Below are 14,271 nucleotides of genomic sequence, written 5' to 3'. Positions count from 1 at the left end.
ACAAGTTTGAGCCACCACACCAAGCCAGTTATTTGCATTTATTTTCCATGAACTATTTTTATGCTTTCTTTCTCACTTTTATATTGAGTTTTTGGACTTTTTCTTCTTGATTGTAAATAGCTCTTTATATATGAAGGAAATTAGCCCTTGGAGTTGCAAATATTTTCTGTTAGTTTGTCCTTCATCTTTTGACTTTTCTTATAGTGTTTTAGTTTTTTATACTACTCTTTAATACACACAATGATATGGGTATATCTCATGCAAACATCTGTTATTTTGTGGAATTAAATTTACTATTTTTTAATTGCTGGTTTATCTTATGAAATAACTTAGTAATTTTACTTAGCTTCCAGATTATAAAAGAATTCAATGTTTCTTTTTGCCATTTGTATGATTTATTTTCAGATTCATTTATCATTATACAGTGTAAAGTATGAATATAATTTTATCTTTTTCAAATACTATTTAGTTGCTTTAACATTATTTATTCCACCTCATCTATCCTCATAATTATTTAACGTGCCACTTTTATCATAAACTAAATTTACAGGTGGACTTGAATCTATTTATAAAATTCTTATCTATTTATTCCTCAATGTCATGTTGTTTTAATTATAGAGGCTTTAGAATATGTTTTTAATGTCTGATAGCACTAATCCATGAGTAACCTTGGACTGGACACTGCACCATTGGCTCCTCTGGTCCTCAGGCCTCTGGACTTTGATTAATTACACCACCAGCTTTTCTGATTCTACAGTTTGCAGATGACATACTGTGGGACTTCTCAGTCTTCATAATTACATAAGCCAACTTCTATAATAAATATCCTCCTATATATCTCTATATATCCTATTGGATCTGTTTCTCTAGAAAATTCTAATACACTGTTATTGATTATATTAGCTTTAGAATTGATTTTCTTGGCCAGGCGCGGTGGCTCAAGCCTGTAATCCCAGCACTTTGGGAGGCCAAGGCGGGTGGATCACGAGGTCGAGAGATCGAGACCATCCTGGTCAACATGGTGAAACCCCGTCTCTACTAAAAATACAAAAAAATTACCTGGGCATGGTGGCTCGTGCCTGTAATCCCAGCTACTCAGGAGGCTGAGGAAGGAGAATTGCCTGAACCTGGGAGGCGGAGGTTGCGGTGAGCCGAGATCACGCCATTGCACTCCAGCCTGGGTAACAAGAGCGAAACTCCGTCTCAAAAAAAAAAAAAAAAAAAAGAATTGATTTTCTTAGGTTTCTTCACCAAGTAAAATACCAAATTGGGGTCTGATGTAGATGCTGAGGGACTATCTATAGATTTTTATTTTATTAATTATTTTCTGATTTTTCAGGAATAGATATATAATTTCATTCAAGGTGCTTTGGTGTCTATGAAGATCATTATATAATTCTCATTATTCCATTTCTATATTAATTTATTTTTATATATAATGTATATGTTTATGTGTATGTGACTTAAAGTGTGTGTGTATGAGCATGTGTGTATTACTTTAATTAACTTGATCATAAACACACATAAATGCTGACCAAAATTAATATCAAGTCAGTTCTGTCTGAATGTAAAGCCAACTGCAAATATCTCTGTCTCCAAATGGAAAAGAAATGGGAGGTTATAGGCAGCAGCACTGTTAAATGTTAAAACTTTATTTTTCAATTTGGCTGTAAAAATCATTAAATAAAATTCATAAATAATATATGAATTGTGATGAATAAATTTTCTGTATGTGTACATTGGAAGCTATACAGCCATAAAAATTAATAGATTCAACTAAACTTAATAATTTAGGTACATTTCATAAACAAAATGTTGAGTAAAAGAAGCCAGACAACAAGTAGTGTATACTGTTAAATTCCACTTACATAAAAGTTCAAGAAGGCAAAAAAACAAAAAAAAAACTATCCTGTTAAAAGTCAGGATTATAGTTACTATTCAGGGAAGAGAGTAGTGGCTGGAAATAAACATAAAGGGGGCCTCTGAAGTGGTAATGTTTTGTTTTTTGATCTGGGTATTTGGGGAATCAATTTCTGAAAATTCATTTATCTTTATACTTACTGTATTAGGTATTGATTTTTTGCTTAACAAATTACTCAAAACTTAGAGGTTTAAAAAGACAATAATTAATTATTTTATTAATTTATTTGAACTGGCAATTGGAGAGAGCTTAGCTGGGTAGTTCTAGTTCAGAACTTCTCATGAGATTAGTCAAGCTGTTGGAGGGTGATGCATCATCTGAAGGCTTGACTGAGGCTAGAGGATCTACTTTCAAAATGGCCCATTGCATGGCTATAGGCAAAAAGCATCAGTTCCTCACTAGCTTTTGGCAAGAGGCCTTGATTTCTCACCACATATATTTCTCTATAGGGCTGCTTAAGTGTCCTTACAGCAAGATAGCTGGCTTTCTTCAGAGCCAAGTGGCTCAAGGGCAAAGAGAAAGTCACTGCCATTTATGACCTACTTTTGGAAGTCACACATTTTCAGGAATTGACCTTGATCACTTTCTATTCATTAAGAGTTAAGTCACTAACTCTGATCCACAGTCAAGGGGAGTAAAATTAGGCTTTACTGTTGGAAGATGGAGTAGCAAAAAATTTGTGGACACATTTTAAATCTACCATACTTACAGGTCATTTTTCTGAATATACTTCCATTAGAAGTTAAAATAGTGCAATTATTAAATATTCTTTCAAACAAACACTGTTAGGGAGAGAAGTCCTTCTTCTCCATATCTAACATTTTTTCCATATTTAGGGAGTTTCATTACTTTAACTCTTTAAGCATCTCAGCATGCACCACAACCCCTGCACCACCCTAGCATATTGTCCTTCCTTCCCAAGGGGAGGTAAAGTGATGCATTTAATGGTCAGTTGGGTATGAATTATCAGGACCTGCTTAGCTTAACTCCTCCTTTTTCACCTTTGGATGTTAACATCCCTCTTGGAATATTTGCTTCATGGCAGGATTTTGTAGTTTGGGGAGTTTTATCCCAAGACCCAACGTTTGGTACGTATGCTTTCCACACTGAGAAAAAAAAATTGGGCGTAGAATTTATAAACAAATGTAGTACGTCAAGAAGCTTTTCATAGGGTTTGAACTCTTGAACCATGAACTTGAGTATCACATAACCACCTTTTGTTGTTTGGTAAAATATTATTCCAAGAAGGTGTTTTTTTTGTTTTGTTTTGTTTTGTTTTACCATTATATAATTGACATTTAACTGTTACAACGTGACATAGGCAGCTGACTGCTGCTATGGCTATTAAGTACATAGGCAAGTGGCTATTTTACAGAAGCAGGAATGTGCATGTGGATAGCTACACACAAATAACCTTTGGGCTGTGTAGGTCTGTTATAGCATGGCAGTGGGAAGATTGGGAACATACAAAGAGGTACAGTTCAAATCTCAAGAGAAGTATGTGCCACTAGACCATTCTAAACTTAACGATGGAGGCTTTATAATGTAGGCTGCTGCATCTTACTTTGCAAGCATACCTGAGGCAAAGATTCAAGTCTAGGAAGAAGATAATCCTTCCACATTTGACAATGGAAGACAGAACAATGTTTGTTACTTTAAATGCAAGACTACTGAGTCCTACATACACTGTAGAACACTGGGGAAATAACAGCTGTAGATTGTTAGAGACAGTCTCTAGAAAAGTAGCACTCAATCTTGCATGTCCTTCACATGTACCCCAAAACGTAAAATGCAATAAAAAGAAAAGTAGCACTCAATCTGCTGCCCGAAATTCCACTCTGAATTTAGGATCAAGGAGGAACCCCTGGAAAGACTTTCTTTGTCTATTTTATGTTTCTATAGTAGAATACCACAGACAGGGTAATTTATATAGAAGGGAAATTCATTTCTTACCCTTCTGGAGGCTGGGAAGTCCAAGGTCAAGAAGCCCAATCAGGTAAAGGATTTCTTGCTGTGTCATCTCATGGCAGAGGGTGACAGGGCAAGCCAACATACACATGTGAGAGTGGATGTACGAGGGGTCTGAACTTGCTTCATAATAAACCCACTCTCACAGTAATAAACTTACTCCTGCAATACTTTCATTCATGAGAGCAGAATCCTATGGTATTGGGAAATATATATTTAATCTTTGACCCTGTTTTTTCTGGCATACCACTCTTAAAATCCTTAGAAACTCCAAAATGATGTCTATGGTATCAGTGACCAGCCTCCATTCTGGTGCATCCAGCCCCTAGGCAGCTTCAGGATGGAGGCTGGTCACTGAAAAGGCCAAGCAGGATTAGAAGGCTGGGACTCCCTCAGCCTCCAGGAAGAGGAAAAGGGCTGAAAGTTATCACTAATAGACAATGATTTGCCTCTAGGAAGAGGAGAGACGCTGAAAGTTATCACCAATAGCCAGTGATTTAATAATCATGCCTTTGTAGTGAACCCTCCATAAAAACCTAAAAGGACTGTGTCAGAGAGCTTCTAGATAACTGAACATGTACATGTCAACAGGAAGGAAATAAGAACACATCCACATGCTGGGAAGGTAGTGCACCCCAACACCACCAGCATAGAAGCTTCTTTGCTTGTGACTCTTCCAGGTATTACCCTGTGTATATCTTCATCTGGCTGTTTATTTGTATCCTTTACAATATTCTTTGCAATAACCTGGTACATGTGAGTGTTTTCCTTAGTTCTGTGAGCTGCTCTAGCAAATTAATTGAACCTGAGGAGGGGATTGTGGAACCCCAATTTATAGCCAGTTGGTCAGAAGCATAGACAAAATAACCTGGGGCTTGCACATGGCATGAGAAGTAGGCAGGGTGGGCCTTGGGGACTGAGTCCCCAACCTGTAGAAACTGATGCTATCTCCAGGTAGTGTCAGAATTGAATTAGAGGACAGCCAGCTGCTGTCTGCTGCACAATTAATTGCTTGCTTGTTGGTAGGGGAAAACCTCCACACATTTGTTCACAGAGGTTTTCTGTGTTGATTGTTGTTGCAGAGTGAGGAATAGAAGTCATTTTGAGTCTGAGTGAGATTTTCCATACCCAGCCCTGATAACCTAATCAACTCTGAAAGGTCCCACTTCTCAACATTGTTGTACTGGGGATTCAGTTTCCAGCATATGAACTTTGGGAGACACATTCAAATTATAGCAATAACTAACCTTCAATTTGTGAGGTTTGTACACAGTTTCAAGAGTGGAAAATATTTCAGAATTACTAGGCATGTTTCAAGGCGAACCTGTTATTGTAGGTAGCATGTAGGTGCTTTAAAGAAATGTGCCTAAGAAAATTTATGGAATTCAACAGCACAAGAAAAAAAGATACTAAGGAGAAGAAACTAGTTTTCATGGAACACCCACAGGTTAGTGGTTCTCATCCTCAGCTGTACATTATACTCACTAATTAATTCAAAATGTCTGGGGTGCAATCCAGGCATCAGTGTTGATATACTCCCTTGAGATAAAGCATGAAAAGTGTCTAGCCTTGAGCCTGACAGATAGCTGACATCTACTAAATAAATGTTGACTCTTGTACCAATTTCCTCTTCCACATATCATGGTCTTTCATTTTCCATTGAGGATTGAGTTAATTACATAAGGAATTTTAACGATTGTTCCATCATTTTTTCCCACAACAACAGATAATCCAACATTGCAACATTTATAATGTAGGCTGCTTCATCTTACTTTGCAGCATACCTGCAGCAAATATTCAAGTCTAGGAAAAAGACAATTCTTTCACATTTGACAATGGAAGACAGAACAACGTTTGTTACTTTAAATGAAAGACTGCTGAGCCCTACATACACTGTGGAACACTGGGGAATTAACAGCTGTAGATTGTTAGAGACAGTCTCTAGAAAAGCAGCACTCAATCTGCTGCCCCAAATTCCACTCTGAATTTAGGACCAATGAGGAACGCATTGCAAAGTAATCTGTCAGCCTAAGAAAAGTCTTATTAAATGGCCATTTTTGTTTGGAGACTTAGTGTTCCAATAATTTCAACTGCCTTTCCTTCTTTTCTGCCTCCCCTGAGTAAATATTGTAAGTTTCCCAAATCTTTAACTAGGACCAACATTACTATAATTTGACCATGAAGATATTACATATGAGAGTAAGCTGTGTAGTAAGAAAAATAAAATTTCTGCTTTCCATTTTTCAAATATATGGTGTTTCCAAGATATTTTTAGATCTTTTATGGCTGGATGCTTCCCAGGAAAGAAAGTTGGCTCTTCCATCAGAAACTCACTCATTTTATCTAAGGAATTTTAGATCTTTAGATCTTTTGAAAGTGCTTTCCAAAGTCGAAAATTCGGAAACACTGGGGGATAATTAATGAGGATAAAAAAGGTATTGGGGAGTCAGCCAGCATCACACAGAGCCAGGGCCACAGCCTGTCTTAGAAGCCGCAGTTCCAGCTTCTAGACCCATGAGACTGCCTTGTTCTCAATTCAACCAGTACTGGCCACGTCCTACTACTCATTACACACATTTTGATAGATATTTTATTTCTGAATAATTTTTGGGCTTAGTTTGCTTGACTTCCCTGTTTCTATATTAAACATTTTTTGATTATACAAAAAAGTCCAATTGCCAGTTATTACGGCTTTCAGTTATAAGCTTCCTAATAATTTCTTGCTTGTTTATAACATTCCAGATAATTTTCATCTCTAATGTTGCCATGAACCCTAACCTGTTACCCAAAAGCATGATCTCTGCAGAGAACAACATGTTCTATTGGAATCACTTGAAATAGTATTACAAATTACTCTTGGAGATATTGTGAGCCAGGTGCAATGTTGTGTTTGCCTTAGTTGTTGCTCTTGGTGCTGCCACAACTGATGCTCAGACTGTATTAAATAGACCTGACTTATTTGGATATCACCTTGCCAGCAAAGCTGATGGAACTATCACTCCACTTGTCTTGATGCATGCTGTTTCACATTAGGATGATTCTAAATTACATTCCTTTTCATTTACTGTCTTTCATTCTATGCCACTCTGTTCCTGGCCTATTGTTCCTTCCCTTTTTAATCTCACCATTTGTATGATAGCTGTATATCAGCCTTGGAAAGAGATTCTTAGTAGATTTATCCTTCTGGAGAGGCGTTATTGTCAAAATCCATTTCAAAAACTAAGGGCTTTGAAGATGAAGTTTAATGGGCCTAAACTTGCTTTGAAGTGTAAAGAAGCTTCATAATCAAAAACAAAACTTGATAAGTGTATACTTAAATACTAAATGTAATTATTCTTACAATAATAATGATACTAACTCTACAATTTGTATATATTATCTTATTTAATCTCACAGCAGTCCTGCAGAGATTTCTTTTAACCTTGGTCTTTGGATGAGGCACAAAGAAATTAAGTAACATGCCCAAGATCACTCAGCACTTCGATGGTGAAGTCATTATTTTGAACCCTGACGAATCTGAGTCCAGATTCAACAGCTCAATCACCACCTATTGTAATAGAAAGAGAAGGCTGGGCACAGTGGCTTATGCCTGTAATCCCAGCACTTTAGGAGGCTGAAGCAGGTGGATCACAAGGTCAAGAGATCAAGACCATCTTGGCCAGCATGGTGAAACCCCATCACTACTAAAAATAAAAAAAATTAGTTAGGCACAGTGGCACACCCCTAGTCTCAACTACTCGGGAAGGCTGAGGCAGAAAGTATCGCTTGAATTCAGGAGGCAGAGGTTGCAGTGAGCTGAGATGGCGCCACTGCACTCCAGCCTGGAAACAGAGCAAGACCCTATTCCCCCCGGCACCCCTCCCCCCAAAAAAGAGAAGATTAAAGTAGTAACTAAATAAATTCCTCTCATGAAAAAGGACAGGATATTCTTATTTCATCTCTTGGAATTAAGTCAACTGGTAGTAAATCACAGGTCTTACCAACTTGTATTTATGGATGTGGTTTAATTTCTTTTAAAATATGTGAACCATTTATTATTTTATCCAATAAACATTGGTTGGGCAAACATATGTCAGTTACCACAGTGTGCAGTGGTAGGACAGAAAGTTAAAAAAAAAAAAAGACACATTTTTGACCTCAAGTTGTTCCCAATCAGGTAAGAGTCAGATTGAAAATAAATCTGAAATAGAGTGGGAGTAATGTTATGAAGGGAGTATACACAAAATATAAGGATGGATGGAAGGACACCACTTTATGTGGATTTACAGCAATAGTCAACATACTCTAATGTTCAAGTATTATTCTCAGTGATTCAGCTGTTCAAAAAGGATTTAAAATCCTGTTTCTTAGCCAAATCAACTTTTCCCCAAGAGATGGAGAATGGTATTGTGGCTTAAATATAAGCTATGAAGCCAGGATAGTGAGATGGGATAGTTCCCCCTTGACTCCTTCACAGGACTCATGAAGTGGTGACCTGCTTACTTAGCCTAGAATGCTCAAACTCCTTGAGAGAAGGGGAACACATAGGTGAGCGGGTGCAGGAGCTGTGATAAGTGCTTTTGGGTGCTGGCAGGAACAAACCCCTTACCAGCCCAGGGAAGTGTCTAGGGGTTGTCCACAACCTCTAGAGCCACAGAGGGCAGGTGTTACAGTGTGCTGTTTTAGCTTTGCTGTCTACAGACAAGTGTTAAACAGTTCAGTGGAGAGTTGGTGTGACAGCCTCTTGCACCTGCATCTGGGTCCAGTGCCCAAAAGGAATGAGGTCACACGGACTTGAAGGATGCTGAATGTGGAGATTCTATTGAGTGATGAAAGTAGCTGCCAGCAGGATGGGGAGCTGAAAAGGGGATGGAGTATGAAGGCAGTCTTCCCCTGGAGTTGGGCCGAACTCCTCTCCTACCACAGTCTCTGATGTCTAACTGCTTCTCCTCTCGACATTCAGATGCTTCTCTCTTATGTGTGTATGTGAACTGAGTCTGGGGTCTGGGGTTCTTATGGACACAAGAAAGGAGGCATGGTGGGCCAAAAGGCAACATTCAGGTGGGAAAACAGGGATGTAAAGTTATCATTCAGGGCTATGGGGCCAGGCTTTAGGGGGAAGCCCTTGCCAGGGACTCTACCTTCTTCTACCCAGTATTTTCCTGCCTCCTGTCTATATCAGTAGCAGAGTTTGAATCCTGGCCCTACTGATTTTGAGTAACTTACTTAACCTCACTGCATTTCAGTTTTCTTATCTGTAAAATGAGCATAACTTTAATAATAGAATTATTGTGAGAACTATGAAATGAGTTAATATGCATGAATTATTTAGAATAGTACCTGACATATAAGTACTATGCTACATGTATTATTGTTATTGTAATTATAAATAAAAATATTTATATTCAATGGAATATCTTTATAAAATTAAAATGGATACTATTCTACAAATGTACTATGATGTTAATAATACATCTTGCTGAGCTGCTAATATATTCTAGGTACCATGCTAGGCTCTGGCATAATAATTTGATTCAGCAGCTCAGGAGTACTTAGGGAGTTTATAATAAAATGCAGATAACAGAAAACTAGTCAAAATCTATTAGGATAAGTGATATTTTAATATAATATGCTATGAAAAAATATAAATAAATAAATTTCATCCTGAATCGATTCAGAAAAGCTTCACAGAGTAGGTGACATCAGAGCTAGACCTTGAAGGAATCCAACAACATGAATATGAAAGTTGTTCTGGGCATAGGGAGCACCATGGCAAAGATGTGAAGGGATAAAAACAGGAAGTCGAAGGCTCATGGGGTGCATATGGAAGAGGGTCTGCAGAAGAACAGGGCATATTAGTCCATTTTCATTCATACTGCTGATAAAGACATACCTAAAACTGGGCAATTTATGAAAGAAAGATGTTTAATGGACTTACAGTTCCACACGGCTGAGGAGGCCTCACAAACATGATGGAGGGCAAGGAGTGGCAAGTCACATCTCATGCAGAGCAAAGAGAGAGCTCGTGAGGGGAAAGTTACATTTTTAAAACTATCAGATCTTGTGAGACTAATTCACTACCATAAGAACAGAACAGGAAAGGCCTGCCCCTCTAATTCAATCACCTCCCTCCAGGTTCCTCCCACAGCATGTGGGAATTGTGGGATAAGATTTGGGTGGGAACACAGCCAAACCATATCTTTCTGCCCCTAACCCCTCTCAAATCTCATGTCCTCACATTTCAAAACCAATCATGCCTTCCCAAGAGTCCCCCAAAGCCTTAACTCATTTCAGCATTTCTCAAAAGTCCACAGTACATCTCATCTGAGACAAGGCAAATGCCTTCTGCCTACGAGCCTGCAGAATCAAAAGCAACTTAGTTACTTTCTAGATACAATGAGGGTACAGGAATTGGGTAAATACAACCATTCCAAATGAGAGAAATTGGCCAAAACAAAGGGATATAGGCTCCATGCAAGTCCAAAATCATGCAGGGCAGTCAAATCTTAAAGCTCCAAAATGATCTCCTTTGACTCCATGTCTTGCATGTGGGTCATGCTGATGTAAAAGGTGGGTTCCCACAGTCTTGGGCACCTCCACCCCTGTGGCTTTGCAGGGTACAGCCTCCCTCCAAGCTGCTTTAATGGGGTGGTGTTGAGTGTCTGCACCTTTTCCAGGCATATAGTACAAGCTGTCAGTGGATCTACCATTCTAGGATCTGGAGGTTGGTGGCCCTCTCCTCACAGCTTTGCTAGGCAGTGCCCCATTAGGGACTCTGTGTGGCCACATTTTTCTTTCTCACTGCCCTAGCAGAGGTTCTCCATGAGAACCCCACCCCTGCAGCAAACTTCTGCCTGGATATCTAGGTGTTTCCATAAATCCTTCGAAATCTAGTTGGAGGCTCCCAAACCTCAATTCTTGACTTCTGTGCACCTACAGGCTTAATGCCACGTGAAAGCTCTCAAGGCTTGGGGCTTGCACTCTCTGAAGCCACAACCTGAGCTGTATTTTGGCCCCTTTTAGCCATGGCTGGAGTGGCTGGGATGCAGGAAGCCATTTGTATTTCCTAGGTCTCTGAGCCTGTGATGAGAGGGGCTGCCACGAAGACCTCTGATATGCCCTGGAGATATTTTCCCATTGTCTTGGTGATTAACATTCAGATCCTTGTTACTTATGCAAATTTCTGCAGCCAGCTTGAATTTCTCCTCAGAATTTGAGATTTGATTTTCCATCACATTGTCAGGCTGCAAAGTTGCCAAACTTTTATGCTCTGTTTCCGTTATAAAACTAAATGCCTTTAACAGCACTCAAGTCACCTCTTAAATGCTTTGCTGTTTAGAAATTTCTTCCCCCAGATACCCTAGATCATTTCTCCCAAATTCAAAGTTTCACAAATCTCTAGGGCAGGAGCAAAATGCCACCAGTCTCTCTGCTAAAACATAACAAGAGTCACTTTTGTTCCAGTTCCCAACAAGTTCCTAATCCCCATCTGAGACTACCTCAGCCTGGACCTTCTTATTTTAATCACTATTAGCATTTTTGTCAAAGCCATTTAACAAGTCTCTAGGAAGATTCAAAATTTCCCACATATTTCTGTCTTCTTCTGAGCCCTCCAAACTATTTCATCCTCTGCCTACTACCCAGTTCCAAAGTTGTTTCCACGTTTTTGGGTATGCAACGCTTCACTCTCCTGGTACCAATTTACTGTATTGGTCTGGTTTCATGCTGCTGATAAAGACATACCTGAGACTGGGAAGGAAAAGAGGTTTAATGAACTTGTAGTTACACATGACTGGAGAGGTCTCACAATCATGGTGGAAGGCAAGAAGGAACAAGTCATGTCTTACATGGATTGTGGTGGGAAAACAGAGACCTTGTGCAGGGAAACTCCCATTTTTAAAACCATCGGATCTCATGAGACTCATTCACTATCATGAGAACAGCACAGGAAAGAGCCACCCCATAATTCAATCACCTCCCACTCCTATTATTCAATTACTTCCCACTTGGTTCCTCCCATGACACATAGAAATTGTGGGATGAGGTGAAATTTGGATGGGGACACAGCCAAACCATATCACAGGGAAAGGTGAAGTTGGCACTTATGAAGGATCTGGTAGTCATTGGAGGAGTAACCTTGAGGGAGAATAATATAACATGATAACATCTGCGCTTTAGTTAGATCATTCCTGTGGCACCATGGGAAATGGATATGAAGAAAAAAAGAAATGTAGAAAACCCATGACAAGATAATTGCAATGATCCTACCTCAGGATGATTCGGAGATATAAGGTACTATGGAAGTGACAGAAAAGCAGAGCAATGGATAGATTTGAGAAGCATTTGCTAAACTTTAATATACATTTTTATGTATCTAAATTAGTACAATTGTACAGTCTTAAGCATAATGAAGATAATTCCTACATTTCTGTGAATTGAAAGCACCATCTACATTGAATCATTAATTTGATGAGAGTTTACTTTTATTTTGTTCTTGCTATGTTCCTTAAGTAATTTAATCAAATTTAATATGTTTTTAAATATTGTGGGTTGGCCTTGGAAACATGAAGGTAAAGAATGAGCCTATACTTAAATCTGAATTTAATTTCCTTCAGGAGAGTAAAAGTTTCTCTCATAATTGCCTTCAGTACAAAAATATTAAGTTAAAGCCTGGGTGAACTATCACAAGCAAATAAATGTTGACATTTAAAAATACCTACAGCAGAATACTAAACACATTTAAGAAGTTAGCAAATGCAGAGATTCTAGTAATGGTAGGGAACTTAAATACCTTTTCAATAAAATTTATCATTTGAAGATGAGGAAACTGAGTGACTTGCAAAGGATACACAAGCAGCAAGCAGTCAGAGCCTGATCTAGGACTAACTCCAATCCAATTCATCTTTTAACACAGACTTTACTGTCTCCTAACAAGGACATTTTGTTATTCGTATGTGTGATTCCCTAAAGCAGGATCTCTCCATCTCAGCAGTATTGACATTTTAGACTAAATAATTCCTTGTTGTGGGCATGTACCTGTGCATTGTAGAAGGTTTAGTAGCATTCCTGGCCTCTGCCTACTAGCTACTGGTAACATCCCCCGATACCCATTGCAGCAACCAAAATGTCTCCAGATACTGACAAATATCCTGAGGGGCAAAATGTCCCCCCTCCAGTAAAGAAACAACTGCTCTAACTCCTCTAGATCCCTAAAATGTTGTGAACTTGAGCTCAAAGAGAAAGAATCCCCAAAATTTCTCATATAATTCTAAATCTCAGCTACACTTTCTGCAGTTTTCATAGCCTTTTCTCAAAAAGTTCAGGATCTGTGTGCCTGCTCTCTGGCTCTCCATTTGCTATGACAGTCTTGGTAAAAGAAAAATCGTTGACAAATTAAATTTAACAGAGTTTAACTGAGGAAAGAATAATTCACTGGAGTCAGAGAGACTCCAGCACAGTCAGGTGGTAGAAGATTTATGGACACCAAGGGAAGCAATGCACAGAAAACAGAAGTGAGGTACAGAAACAGCTGGATTGCTTACAGTTCTCTGTTTGCCTTATTTGAACTGAGTTTGAATAGTTGGCTGCCTTTAGCCAAAACTGAGTGAGTGGCACAAGAGTAGGTTAGAGTCAGTTTATATACCCAGTTAGGTTACGGTTCACTGTTCACAGAGAAAGCTTTAGGTAAAACTTAGATATGTAAGGAGGCATTTTTGGGCTAAACTTAGTTTAACAGTCTTTTCTCTCTGTCTGCTCTCAGCCCAGTCCTTGCCATTCCCAGCTCCGCTTTGGATCAGAGGAAACCAAATTTTCTAGGTCCTCTTGTTTTGTGACTTCTAGGTGGGTTCAGCCAATGGAAATCTGACAGAAGACTGCAGTGGGCAGGAGAGAAGCCAGGGCACTTGTCTCTCTCCTCTCTCTCTTCTTCTGAGAATGAGTGCTAAGTCTCCATGGCTCCTGTTCCTGTTAGTCTTTCTCTGGAATCCAAGCCATGGACCATCTTGCACAAGGTGGCCCTGGATCCTGGGCTCTGATAACATTATCTCCATTCCCCTGTCCTAAGGGTAGCAGCAACTCCTACTGTTACTAATCTCTAGTTCACCTTGCCTCCCAATTGACTTTTTACATTCCATCCCCTCTGAAAGCAGTGACTATGGATTTAATTTTCCCCTCTAAAATTTGTATGTTGAAATCTCCATTGTGGCTAAAGTAATAAAGTAATTAATGTTAAATAAGTTTATAAGGGTGGAATCCTAAACTGATAGGATTATTGTCTTTATAAGAAGACACAACAGTGTGCACTCTCTCTCTCTGTTTTTACCTTGTAAAGACACAGCAAGAAGATGTTCAATGCAAGCCAGGAAGAGAGCACTTACCAGGAACTGAATAGGCCAGCACCTTGA

Source organism: Saimiri boliviensis, chromosome 7, assembly GCF_048565385.1.
Source record: "Saimiri boliviensis isolate mSaiBol1 chromosome 7, mSaiBol1.pri, whole genome shotgun sequence".
In the NCBI taxonomy this organism is placed as follows: Eukaryota; Metazoa; Chordata; class Mammalia; order Primates; family Cebidae; genus Saimiri; species Saimiri boliviensis.
The sequence above is the reverse complement of the archived record's forward strand: the minus strand, read 5'-3'. Positions refer to the sequence as shown.